The 14,614-nt window shown below is 40.4% G+C and overlaps 1 protein-coding gene across 2 annotated transcripts in view; it reads right to left on the reverse strand.

The window, feature by feature from the left end:
- LOC117147781 (chaoptin) overlaps positions 1-13,991 on the reverse strand; it is a 197,148-nt gene extending 183,157 nt beyond the window's left edge. For both annotated transcript variants that reach the window (XM_033314819.1, XM_033314818.1), the window contains exon 1: positions 13,677-13,991. The gene's annotated coding sequence lies outside the window, so the exon portion shown is untranslated. The remainder of the gene's footprint in view (positions 1-13,676) is intronic.
- Between the last annotated feature and the right edge of the window lie 623 nt (positions 13,992-14,614).

Consider the following 14,614-nt stretch of genomic DNA (forward strand, 5'->3'; position numbering starts at 1 on the left):
TTGGTTTTCAATATTTTATTGACTAGAGCCATTAAATTGATAGCAGATCATAAACAATGCCCGGCCGCGTGACCTGAAGGCCAATCAATGAAAATTTAATTTTTCTTCACGAAAAAGTGCGCCAGAGGAGGCAAAGAGGAGCCGTAAGCCATTGCAAATGGCAACTTGGCCATAAATCAAAACAATGTTTGACATAACGTCGATTTTTGGGGGCACAGCTGGCAGCGCTGGCCAAAAGTCAAAAAGCAAATGTAAAATAAGCTTTGGATGCTTTGATTCCAAATGTATTCAATCCGAAGGCAGGGAGGGTTAATGGTGAGTGTAACTATTGCCTCTCATTTATCAATTGACAAAATTAATGTAAGAATGAAAGTTTTCGTAAAATTGTCGGATGAATGCTGGCAGTTTGCCTCTAATGTGCATTCAATGATATTGACGCAAGGTCTTTTTATATTATACATATATGTTAATACTAACACGATGAGCAATTACTACAAACTTATTGCATTTCCCTTCATAAAATTCATATTTTTTCAGCTGCCAAGACGACGCATTCAATTCAATTTTAACAGTTTCAATCATTTCTCAAAATTCCTGGTAGAGCAGCTGTAACTTCCCTCCAAGTTGCCCAAAAGCCCCCCGAAGACCCCCTAAAACGCCTTAAACATGACCAAGCAATTTATCTTAGTCGCCACCCATCAATTGACAGATTCGCCCATTGCGCTGAATTGTTTTTCCCACTTTCTCCGACTTTTCACAGCGTTTTCCTCAGTTCCACTGTGTGCTCGTGCTGCCTTTTATCGAGATCTTTTTATCATAATTTGCTTGCTCGAGTGGCGAAACAGAGCGAAGAAAATATATACCTTATACACACTTTTCACATAATTTCAATGTCAAATTAGTTTGCCAAAAAAACTACAGCTCCATGGAGAGGGAAGACTACTGGGCAAATATTTTTTTATCCCATCGACGCTCGGCCGTCAGCTGGAAAATTCCGGAAAATAAGCAGGGGAAACGTCAATTTGCATAATAAATGAAAATGCATTGAAAAGTGGCAGGGACAGCTGCAAAGAAGGCGCCGGCAACGTCATTAAATGCAAAAGGAGCATGGTGAACAAATAAAACAATCGACCAGGAACGATCCAAAGAAAAGCCGTAGAAGTGGAATACATAGCCCAAGAAAAATCCAGACAAAACGTGCGCTGCCTGAAAAATCACTTCCGCCCTTCCATTGGCTTTCGGATAATAGTTTTCTTGTTAGCATTTTTGGCCCAGCGCAACACACATTTGAACCACTTACTGTCATTTGCCAAGGCGCCGCCCAGGCGCATTTTATGTAAAAAGCTAAAAAATATAATAATAAGACTTGACGTGGCGAATGGTTTGCTAGCAGCAACATGCAAATACTCTAATTAAGTATTCCCCAATATTTCCCAAGTCAGTGTGTTGCGATTATAGTAGTTTAGTTCGTATTCCATCTCTTATCAGCAAAAAGTGAAAACATATTTTTATTCTGTCGGTCTTTTAATTTCAAGCTAAAGCTGACTCACGGTGAACGTCATATTTTCACAATGCATTGGGGAATCCATTGCTGTGGAGTACCAACAGCATTATGCCCCAACTTAGGGAACATAAGTAAGCATACTTATGGGGGCACATGTGTATGGCACACTCGTTGGTGAAAATTGTTGTGGAAAAGCAGGAGAAGTACTTGAACTGGCTAAAAGTGGCCTGGGCAACCGAAGACGCTTCCTGGCCTGCAGAGTGGCTCTCGTGGCAGTTACCCTTAAATTGCTATCATTTTGCTGCCGAACAAGCTGCACACACTTTGCCGCCCATTTAGCTTCGATGGCAAATGGTAAATGGCGATGCTTTGGCGAAATTATGCAAGGAATTTCATACAGACACACCGACCAAGCTGGCTGCGAAAAACAAATGTGAGTGCAGACAGGCACACAGATACAGGGAAACAAAGGGAAAAATGCATTTGTGGCATCGACTGCCAGTTGACACACATATTTGCCTTGCCAGCGACTTGGGGACATCGCCATGCGAGTCAATGACACGGCAACCACTCTCCTCACACATCACACATTGCCCAACACCCACCGCTACACTGAGAATCAATTAGTGGTCCTTTCGGTTCGAGATATTTTTTCTAGTTAATCTCAGGTACCTATCATATCAACTGCGTTCTTCGGCTGGCCCAAGTGATCACAGCCTTGATCTTAAACACAGTCTAGATTACTTCTCTTAAGTCCAATTTGCAAGATACAAGTTCGCAGACCGTCTAGGGCATCCCAAGCTGTATGCAAACTCCTTCGCATCGAGTATCCGTGAGGGTTTTCCCTGTGCATCGGAAACCCACCTCCCTAAAAACTGCCTAGGCAAATGACAGGCATCAGGAGTCAGCATCAACTTAAGCATCATTTTAACGTGTCGCTTCAGCGTTTTGTGACGGAAATGTTTTGCATCATCGATACACTCACTCCATTCGCACATGAACGCAGCCTGAATGAGTGTGCAGGCTGCATTCAATGATTTAATCACTCAGCTCTCCGGGGCACCTCTTTGTTAATTTCCCCAAATCACGTTTAACCAATGCAGTGCGATTCAAAGACGAAAGAAAAATAATCTAAGAAAGTGCCGGCTTTTAACTAAAGGGTTCGTCAGCCGACTTCAGTAAACGATTTCGTCGACATATTGTTCCACTACACACAATCGACTATAAAAATAATTAATGTATACGAATAACCCATACAATTACTAAGCTTTTAGATTTTTCAGATTTCAGATTTTTTAAATTATTTTTTATTTTTACTTAAGTAACATGATAACTGACATATAATAAATTGGAATTACATTGCATGAGGTTAACTCAGTAAGGCATATTTATAATTTTTCCCAGTGTACATATATCTGAATTGTTTCCAAGAGGACGCAATTTAATGATTAAATGTGCAGCTGATGACTTTGCGCTTGTGGATTTTGAAGTTATTGTTGATATTGTTGAGCTGATACCTTTTTTTAAATTAAATTCTTTTCCACATGCAGATCTATATATCAATGATTTTAGAATTTTCGATCTTAGAGTAGTAGTTTTCCGATTTGCTTGATGTATTGACTTAATCTGATAGTTATTTGCACTGTTACAAGCGCTTCGCAGAAATGTCTTTACTTCTTTCTAATTTCCCTAATCACATTATGTGGCTTCTGTAAACAAAAAAATTGGCAATCATAGCAGACAGCGTTTACAGATTTCGTGGAAGCTATAAATTTATAATTGAAACGAATCTGAATCAACAAAAACAAATGTGCCGGAAAAATAAACAGAAACGGTGGCTACAAATTCTCTGTGTTGCTTTCCATTTACAAATGTCACATAAATCGGCTGTCAATTATATGGCATTATCATTCGATTCTCGGGGTTTTGTGGCCAATAAATATTGGATAATTTTCAGTGATTTTGCAGTCGCTTTTCATTGGCAGAGGGCGAGTGTCGGGCAATGCTCGCATATATTTAAATGCGATTTTCCTGTAACAATTATGGCATTTCTAACAAGTAATCGCGTTCAATAATTTTTGAATGTCGAATCACATACTGCATATTTTGAGTAGCATTAAAGCCGCTCTCCCGGCTTTTGATGAACGGCCAGGTTAGCACAACACATTGTGGGCGAGTAAAAATGAAAACAGGCCCAAAGGCGGTTGTCGCATTTCGATAACAAATAATAGACATGTCGTTTTTTATGGTACAATACTGTGTGTTTATAAACTGTTATCGGCTAATTATTTACAGTTTGCCACCCCCTTCTGGATGGGTGGCCAAATTGCCAATTTTGCATTTCATTGTGAAGCCCAATTAAAATTATAATTGTCCTTGGTGCATATAATTTAATAACAAAACGGATAGATGGTCACAGTGAGGTAAAAATGTGGCAAAAGGAGTAAGCTAATGCCACTCAATTAGCGTATGAGTTGCGCCATATGGGGGTTAACCGATATAAAAATCTATATTAAAATACTGTGGGAATCTGCATTGATAGATTTACAAATAAATAATTTAGTAACGATATAGAATGAAATCTGACTTGGTTTCTTAGTCTGAAAGTAATATAGTAATATATAAGTAATAGTATCCTATTTTGGCGACTGGCATTACTTTTGTTTGTATGCCCCTATTAAAAATACCCTTAGGTACGATTTTTAAGCGAAATATGAGGGATCAGATATTGGATGACTGCCTGACCTCTTGGCCGCGCACGTTTCACTCCACACTAAAGTCAAAATCTGTGTAAGTTCAGTGTTATTCGTGGACAAGTGCCAACTCGTGCGAAACGGCGATAAAATTGCATTCAATTGTGTGCGTCTATCTGTTTGCATATGTGTGCAAAGATTGCACATAATTACAGTCGTACAATAATGAAATAATCGCAGTGCTGTAAAATTAAAATAATAAAATCCAGTTCAGAAAACACGGTCTTCTCGGGTGAATACGATTTGACCACTCGGGCTCGGCACTATCGGGGACTATCGAAAAGTAAATAAGCCGTTCACACACCCCCGCACACGCACACACACACAGGCATGCATGCGGATATGCCAACTGTGAAATTGCGTAAGTGGGCGTGTAAGTAGGCGGCAGCCGTGTGCGCGCACTTCCGTTTCCGTCCATACATCACTCAGAGGCCCCATCTTCTTGAACCCGGCTTACGTGTCTGGGCCGATATCTTTTGGAGCACAGAGGAAAATTGGATAGCCGTAGGCAGCCCCGTTTTATTCAACAGTAATCACTTGGACTCTTAACATAAAAATACAAATGAGCGGTTGTAGATGACCTTATAATTGATGAAAATGAAGACAAGGTCATGCTAGACATGTTAAGAGTATCGAATGATAAAAAATCAACTACAAATAACAATTGGTTGGTTCAATTTATTTATGAGTTAATTGTAACACTTGAATTTTAGTATGGGCTGGAGTTCGCCTGAAAGACTTCGGATATAATAATCTATTGTATAACCATGCATAATAACTAATATAGAAAGGAAGAAATGTAAAATAAATAAACGTGTTGGTGTACTAAATGGAATCTCATAATTACAAAATAATTGATCATATATATTGAAATAAATAAATAAAAGGGATCTATTCGTTTTTCCCTGTGTTTTCCAACACACGTTCCAGCGTCCAAATTGTGGCAAAAGCATAAGGGAACAAAAAGGGTACGAGTTAAAAATATGAGAGGTGGAATGGAGGGAAGGCGGTCCAAAGGGTGGAGCAGCGAATAAAGGGGTCGGCCTAACCCAAAGCCGTAAACGCAGCGTAACATAAAATATAAAACAAGAGAAAACAAAAAGAAACTTTTTTGATGTTTAAATTATGTTGACATCCTTCTTATGTGAGCTCACATAAAGTATGACAAAAAATAAATACGAATAACAGCAGCCTCCGTAGCGACGGCACACAAGTCGGTTTGAGAAACAAGTCGGAATTGGCCTTTAACTGGAGAACAGTGGATATAAGTTATCATAAGTTGTGCAACATTTATATGTAATTTAATTAAATTGAGATGGCATCGCATCTACTTATTGCCCATCATCATATATAATTTCAAGAAATAATGAACATGCAGCTTTTAAAGTGACTCTAGGCTCCTAGTTACTTATGTGGCGCCCTAATCATGTATGAGCTTCAGGTGGCTGTTTTATTAATTTCATATTAATATCAATCAAATTATGTAATCATATTTGTTTTTATTAATTTCATATCTAGGCAGCATGCCAAGGTTTTTTTTTCTCTAAGCCAATAAGAGTGCATCTGTAGTTCAATTCCACGGTGCCCAGTTCACAGTCCAATGAAGGAAGGACGAGTCCTGATCCGCATCCGGCTGCCTATCCGGGTTAGGGTTCGGGTCGCTGATTAGCGCATATATGACGTATACGACATGTGTCTTTGTCCCTTTTTGCGCCCACCTCGGAAGTGATAGACTCGAGTCTGTGTGGTGCTGTTGCTTTGTCTTGTCCGTTTGAAACCCTTTTTTTGCCAAAGCATCTGTTCTTGTTTTCCCATGTCCTTTTTTCTGCATTTTTCGTACACAAAGTTTGTTGGTGTTTGTAGCTATTATATTATTTTAAGCCCCACAAAGAGCTCATTAATTTCCACACATAAACAGGCCAAAAGAGGGACATGTGTATATTCTCATGAAGTCGGAAATGTAACTATAAAAACAAGGGGTAAATAAAAATATATAAGAGCGTGCGTTTCGTTAAAGCAGGCCAAGATTGATCTGAAGATGGGCTTTAGGTTATAATATACAACTTAAGTTTTTGATCTCTGTATTTCATTGCTTGGGCTCCAATAATTCATATTTATTTATGACATTTTCGGTAACTTTCGATCCGTTGCTGCTTTGTTATCCATTAATGACATATGCTTCAGTACGTTTAAACACAGTGGTATTCAGAATCAAACTGTGTAACATTCAAAATAATATTTAACATTGGTTAAGGAGAGTTTTCGTGATTAGTATGAATATTATTAAGCTGATAAATATTTCCAACTGATATCTATAACATTGCTCATTGCTCATTTTTAAACGTTCCCACTTCAGTTATAACCATTGTTACTTGTCTTTTATGAGTATTGAACAATCTTATTCCTTTGTGTTTAAAAGTTTGGTTACTATAAACTCCTGAAAATATGTATATTTCGAGCAACTACCACTTTTCCGGACACGACTGTGTGCATTAAATACGTCTCCCATCTAACAAACTTTACCAATGGAGCCATAAATTATGAAACAGATTTGTGCTGTTTAAGCATATCATAATACGACGAGCCTCAAAGAGCCATCTTAGTCGTGTGTGTATACATACTATACATACGTCCTCGCCACTGGGCAAGCCACAAATCTACCCCTGCGCCAACCGTTTTTTCTCCGAGTGAGTCCACAAGGACTTTCATGTCTCTTATTTATTATAATGCAAGCCAGGAAAATCCGAAACCCCTGAAACGATGCCGCAAAATAATTTAAAAGTCATCAGGCAACAAATGTTTGCCCTGTTCCGGGCACAAAAATTCCACTACTCTTTTGTCCCCAGTTCTTGGGATTATATACCTACATATATGAGGAACATCCCATTGCAGGGGATGAAAGGGACAAGTTTTCCGGGTGTTCCTGCATGCATAGCAATCTCCACTAATTTCTAGACCCACTATAAATTTATTAAAGACGACTGGCAAATATGATACTCCAAGGCATTTATAATTAATTACCATCACTAATTTGAAGCCCTGAAGTGGCCACAACAGTTGCCGCACTTTATTTCCAGACGGAAGACGTTAGCCCATTCCAACCCATATTTAAGTTCGTAGGCCAAGGTCAGACGGGCGAAATATGTAATTTCAACGAAAGCAATTCCATGGGTGCAGAAGACAAGGCGTGCTACTGAAAAAGGGTTATAAAGGCAAAGTGATTGCCCATAATTTTGGGGCGTCGGGGTAGAAAGGCCGATCATCTGGGTGATGGTTTATAATTTCTAGTTTTTGCGTTTTACCGGCATCTGTGACGTCGCTGATAGTCACTTGGAAAAAATAATTACTAAACCCAAATTTTGTACAAGTTTCTTGTAAAAGATGATCTCTTTAAACGTTTTCATTTTGCTATCTTTAAGTCGACTTGGAGCAGTATATTATATAGATGCCATTGGAATATCAAAACGGGACATAAATTTCATGCAATTTCATATCGCCATTATAGGAACAATGGGAAAACATATAGAAAATAATAGAAAATAATGTTTTGAGTTGGTCATGAAGATTTTATTTAGTATACCAATGTATTCTTGTAAATATACAATTACTGGAAGGGTATATAAGACTCGGCTTTTAGAAGCTAATCTATTAAATGGGACTAATCAAAACAAAAGCATAGCCAACTTAATACCACCAAAATATAAATAAAATCGGTTTGTAAATGCAGGAAAATGTTTATAGAACATAGAAATAAATTAAAGAGTAGAAAACGCGTTTGTATTTCTGAAAAATTAAAGATCAATAAAATGTTATTTTGAATACCTTTTTGTTTTTTTTGCACACACTGTCTAAAGTTTGAAAATATGTTAAATCTTATCGTTTTTTTTTTTTTTAATCAAAACCAAACCACCAAATATCTGGTTTCCGGTCTTGAATACAGTGGGCTATGCTTAAAAATCGGATGAAAAAGGAAAACAATGTGCGGCTGATTTTCTGTTGACACATCCGATTATGGGCCCTTTTGCCCACTTCCGTCAGCTCCAGCCACATAGATTGCTTCATTGGCAAAATGCATGCGGGAACACGTAGTGATTGGGGCCACGTAGTGCCCAGTCCTCGGATAACCCCTCCATGTCCATTACGCAGTGCATTAATGAACGGCCAGAGACGCATTAATATGCCAGCCGACTGAAGTTTATGTTTTTTGTGCAAGCGCTTTGACAAATTGAATTAAACCAGAGCGCAGACACAAAAAACACATATGGATGAAGCAAAACACATGACACTTGAGACAATGGAGATGTGCGAGTGAAGCATTCTAGTACTCGAGTTATTTAAGCGGAAGGAAGATGCGTCGGTCAATACAATTAGTTTCGCTTAAGAAGCACTCAAATAATTTAAATTTAATTGGGGTCAAGAGTGCCAGGCGAGTGTGTGTGCGAGCGGGAAGCCAGCTGCAGACATGTCCTCCGACGTCTGCTGCATCTGACATTATCTAATTAGGCAGAAGGCAGCCCCGCCCCTCCGACTGCGTGCCTTTCGAAATGATTTATTTCCTCTCCCAGCCAATACCCCTTCCACCGAGGAGTCCCGTTCCGATGACAGCGAATGCCAATGCCCCAATGTCAGGGCTGCAAGGAGACGGAAGCTGGATCCAAGGCTGATGAATAAAGAGGGGATTTAAATGGGCAGGACGGGGCTACAATGGGGCGCTTAGGTGGGTGGTCAGCGGTAGAAGGAGTGTAGAAGGAGTGCCAAACAAAAAAGGAAGACAGGCTAGACAAGTCGAAGTGCATTGACCCTTGCAACGAAAATCCACTGTCCAAATAGTTACATATGTTCATTTTCAAATTAATTTGGCATAGCGATCCTCACTATGGCAGCACCATACTAATGTCTTACCATTGGGAATAATTTGTTTTCGCTGTTCCGATAATTTTCATAGAAGCCGACAGATAGACACAGGAATATCGACTCAAATATCGATTCAAAACGTACGTATCTCTTATAGATCCGTAAAAGCCGCTTCCAATGCGTTCTTTAAGCTGTGAGGCCCGGTGTATAAAAGGGTATAAAAAGCAGGGTATGTTGCAGCCACATGCAATTGAACAGAGTTTCGGTGCTGATTATCCCTGTGTATGCGAATGCGAGGAACCCTTTTCAATCCAGTCAAAATCACTTTAGAAAGTCGGTTAATTTTGGAGTCAAGAATCAACGTCTGATTTGACGCCCTTTAATCTATATATTATATGTAATTATATATTTAACAGTCGTCCGATACCAGTTGGGCAGTTGGGTGGCACTGGTTACTAGAAATCAGAGGATTGATAGTGAATCGGTTATGCCCAAATAATCGAAATTCACCGCAGAACCCAATTTGTGCGACAGTGTAGGAGGAGGAGCTCCACGACTCTTTTGTGCGAATCACTTGCGCTCTTGCGCTTGCGAGGCCATCTTAAATATTAAGCAAGTTTCGCATGTGCACTGAGAAAAACGGAAGATATCGACGTAATTTAAGCTAGGACAGTGGCGTTCCAAAATTCAAATTCCTATTGCTTAATTGCTTAAAATGCGAGTTGCACAGTTCATAAAGAACGTCCTGCGACAGAATATATTCCCTATTTTAAGCGGGGAAACAAGAGGCACTTAGAAGTCCAGGTGCATGTTTTTGCCAAGTGTGTCAGTTTGGGGGCGTGGCTGTGGGTGGAAATGACGGTAACCGCAACATTTTAGTTGCATTTGCGACATTCACCGCAAGAGGCAACGCCACAAGGACCAAGGACATTTACCTAAATTAAAGCTAATGAATTGCCTCTTCGGAGAGAGTCCTACCCCCACCCCCCTTCACCCCCTTCACCGCAGCCCTTGTGAGCCCGTTGCTCCCACAAAACCACACCCCCCGCCCCCACAGCGCAGCCACTTTGCTGTCTGCTTTAATTTGCATTGTACTTGTGTATGTTTACATTTTTTATTTCATTCATTTTCGTTCTTGTTGCGCCTTCTCGCCGCCTATTTTTCCGCACTCCCCGTTTCCTCCACCATTCGCCACTTCTCTTATTCATTTATTTTTATATTTTTGTGCTTTAGTTTAATGAATAAGTGCATTAACTGGCCGGGGGAGGCGGAGGCGTGGTGGAAGGGTCCGTTGGTAGGAAGGGCTGGAACTGTGGGGCGGAAACGGACATGGCAAATGAGTGAATAGCTGCTAAGCCTTAGACACTTTCCCCACATAGCAATATGAATAAATGTACTTAAATGTGTGGGAGCGATAGGGGCGCGCGGTAGTGAGGACGAGGGGCTTTAATGAAATGTAAAAATGAAACTTAGTCTATAATTAAAGCGGATATTCCTAACAAATAAGCAAATTAAATGAAATGAAGTGGCACGTATTGTGTATTTTAAAGTGCACTGTAAAGTAATTAAGAATGTAAAAAGGAAACGGTTCCGAATGAGATATTGATATGCATATGTACGAATGAGTACGAATAAATAATATCCGCACTTGGCAAGCCTTCAGTTAGTTAAGGGTAAGCCAAGCTTAGTGCCGTAAGCAACACTTGTTATTTGCGCCACCTACGCAAATGCAACTGGTTGTCTACGAGTAATGCACTCGAAGACGCAGTTGGCGTATCCATGGCAATGCAATTACCAATCCCAGGACACTAAGTCGATGTCCTGGCACTAACGTGAGCACAGTCTCCGCATCCGCCCCCCCGCCGACTATTTTGCCCCACTGTGCAATGAGGCGGGTGGCACAAATAATTGCCTTGAATTAGCGCCGCATTCGGGGAGCTGCTGGCTGGGAGGGCGGACGCGGACGCGGACAGATAGAAGGACGTTGGCTGGCATCAACATCAACATCAACTTCAGCATCAGATTCAGGTCCGGATTCAGAGTCGGCTCCAGTGGCAGCGGCAGTTGCCTCGTTACAAGTACTTTATGCAGTAATTGCAGTACTTGTCCCGGCTGCTGCTGCATTCATGTGCAATTCTTTTTCGCTAATGAAAAGCGCAGCGCACAGATACAATAATACATCTCATCTCGCCAAATGGAATGAAGTAAATCTGCTCGCCAGCAGCAACTGCAGATCGCGCATAGAAAAGGCTTAAAGACAACGAATGGAATATGATTTTCGAGCGAAAGTCTTCTCCCGAATTTTCAAAAATACAGATATGAATATATTTACTAATTTCAAGATCCGGAGTGATTACTTATGACAAAGAGATTTGGAATACTCTCTTTTAGCTTACCAGTCGACGTCAAAAGAATTAGGGAATATTGGAAAGTTTTTTCTTGTGCTGGTCATATTTTGGAAATATTTTTTGCCAAATTTACTTTCAAATAACTGGATTTCCATCAGGGAAGTTAACATCGAGTTCTGTCAATTCATATAAAAAATAAGCAGGAACATAGCACTTAAATTGAACAAAATCATATTGATCAGCCCACAGACATGACATATCGATCATTAGTTTCTTCAGTTCCTCCAAAAAAAGCTCTCCCCACTTTGGTAAGTAATGTTCAACAGTGCTAAACATGGTTGGCCATTTTTCGGCGACACCGCCCTCTGCTTCACACACCTTTTGACTGAGATTTCATTTCCAATGGCTTAGGGCGCGGGTTGTTCAAGGGGGTCTGCACAATTTCCGCTGAAATTCATGCGCGCTGCCCTCCAGGAAAAGGAGCAACGAATGTACAAGAGTGGGGGGGGCCTAAGGGGATGCCACAAGGCCGCGCACGGTGGAGCAAAAAAATTGTAAACACTTATTTACTGTCCATTTCCGCTGGCTTTTGATGTGCTACTGGTATTTCTGTTTCTGCTCTACTCTGCTCGGCACAGCTGAAAAAGATGGAAAATGCATTAGGCAACATTTCCATTTGCATTACCATTTGTATTTGTATTTGCAGTCATTTTTCCTTGTGCCGGGTGCCGAGTGCTTATTTATTCAGCTTCAGCATTGTTTGCTGGTTATTCACTTGCATTCCGCCGGGAGGAGGTGCCACGGGCCCAGGCCACGGCTTTACGCCTTCACCGCGTTCTTCGTCCTTGAGAACCCACCTGGCCAAATCAACTCTGTTACTCAACACACGCCCTTCCATATCCAAATATCGGGTGAAAGTCGAAAGAGCAGCTTTTTCGAAATTCGAGGAGGATATTAATTTCCAGTCGTCGTTCAACAGAACCACACACTTCTTGCTGAAATCGGAATAAGCCTTTCCGAAGACACTTACGTCTATTAAACATTTTCGGACTGTAGTTTTGGCGTTTTAGAACAAGCATTCTAAATAATATTTAATATCAAAATAACGCATCTCAACGGCAAATTTGTTTTGTTAAACATCCAAATTTGATTTAACTGAATAATCTACGCGTTTAAATCAGAAAGTGCAAAAAGACTGCAAAGTTATATACTGTGTGTCCTTAAGTGCCAAGTCCACTATAAGCTTTCCAATAAGATACATCAAATACACCACTACAATAATTCACTTGCAATCACATTCATAAATTAAATTTTGTTAAATCGATGCACTTTTATAAATTAATGCTACGTGGCCGAATAAATCTACAATATCCCCTGAAAGATTACACATTACATTAAATAAATAAATACTAGCAATATATTTGAAGTGCAACGTACAATAACGCTGTTATTAATTCATGATTAAATACATTTTATTTACAAGAAAGAGAAAAAAGACATGACATATTTTCCATAGACAAACAGCTTTTTCTTGGAATATCAGTTAGGCAAACCAAAAAATGTATTTGCTGCGGTTTTTGTTAAAGCCATTCATGTCAGACATCAATTTAATGGGTAAAGTTTGTTATTGAGAGCTATAAAAATATATTTTAATTATAAATTGATTGTACACATTTTATTAAATGGAAAATTCTGTTTATTTTAAATAATTTAGTAGCCTTTTAGGTGGTTCGGTTCATAGAGGGAGGCAATACATGCGTATAGAGCACTTAGTTTGGAGGATTAGGAAATTATTGTTTCAATTCTTTTGACTTTAAAAAGTCCACGGGTTAAAGTGACAAATGTGTTGGCGTTATGGAACCTGTACCCCGCAGACCTGGCAATTACTTAATAGGATACATAAATTTAAAATTATTTATTTATGATCTCTAATGCTCGCCGAACAAACTGAAAGTTGCGAAGTTCGGTACATTTATTTAGCATGATTCTCTAACTGGCGGACCATTGAAAAAATATGATTTAATAAAATCCCCCTTTTCGGGCATTTGTTTCATCATTTCCCGCCCGCTCCGCTCATCGTCAATCAATCAATTTGTCGCTGTCATAACAACTGTGCATCAGCAAAAAGTTGGCCCGCTTTTTCAAAAAATTCCCCAAAAGCCTCGAACTGTGGTTACTGCGGGTCCGTTACGGTGTATATCTTGTATTGGCACTCACCCGAGAAAACTGGCACGTGTGTTGTATTTGGAGGAGGGAGGGCTGCACTTTCCGTTTCCTAATTTGCACTCACACAATGAACTCCAACAAAATATAGCCGAAACAGTGCGCTGCACCCGCACAAAGCACTCAAAAAATAATTCAACACTCGCGGGAGGTCACAAAAACTAAGTACATGTATCTTATGATATATTTTTCGAATAATTTCACTTTTGATTTTCGAGTGGAGTCGAGTGGTAAACAACGGTAGCTTCCCATACACTTCTTAGCACTCGCCAAATCTCGACAATGTCTGCGGTGCGAAATTCGAGCGTCGCCTGTTCGCTGGACCGGAGCAGTTGGAAAACGCGCAAAGACTGATTTTCGGCGTTGGCCGTCAGCTGCCGGCAACTGCATCCGTCGCTCGGCTTTTTCCCGACTTTCCCTGGCGAGGCGACACGAGCGGCCACGAGCTGCAGCCGAGCATCTCAGCAGCATCCACGAAGTGGCTTGTTGCCGCAACATATCAACGGCATTCGACGTCGCGGTGTTGTCGTTGCCAACGGTGCCCCTCGTTCTTGTACTGACACTGCCGCCACCGCCAGGAAAATTCCCGCCGCGGGGGCAGCCGCTTTCCCATTTCCACGGCGTGCTATTTTTGTTAACGCCGCCGCCAATGCCGCTGGCTCACGTGTGCGTTAGGTCAGTGACGCTTCGCGTGGCATCGTCTCGATGTTCAATTTATTTTCACGCTGCGGCTCGGCTGCACTGCGATTAATCGGCAATCCCGATTAATGAGGCAAATTACTGGCGAGCGTTAATTATTTTTTTATTTTAAATCAGTTCTATTATGCTATTTTAAAGTTGGTCAATAGCTGTTTGGTCCCAAGATATGGCAGTAAATAACTTTCCAGCTATCTGCATAACTTCAAAACCCGATCAATGAATAATGAATGAGT

The sequence above is a fragment of the Drosophila mauritiana genome, chromosome X, assembly GCF_004382145.1.
Source record: "Drosophila mauritiana strain mau12 chromosome X, ASM438214v1, whole genome shotgun sequence".
NCBI classification, from domain to species: domain Eukaryota; kingdom Metazoa; phylum Arthropoda; class Insecta; order Diptera; family Drosophilidae; genus Drosophila; species Drosophila mauritiana.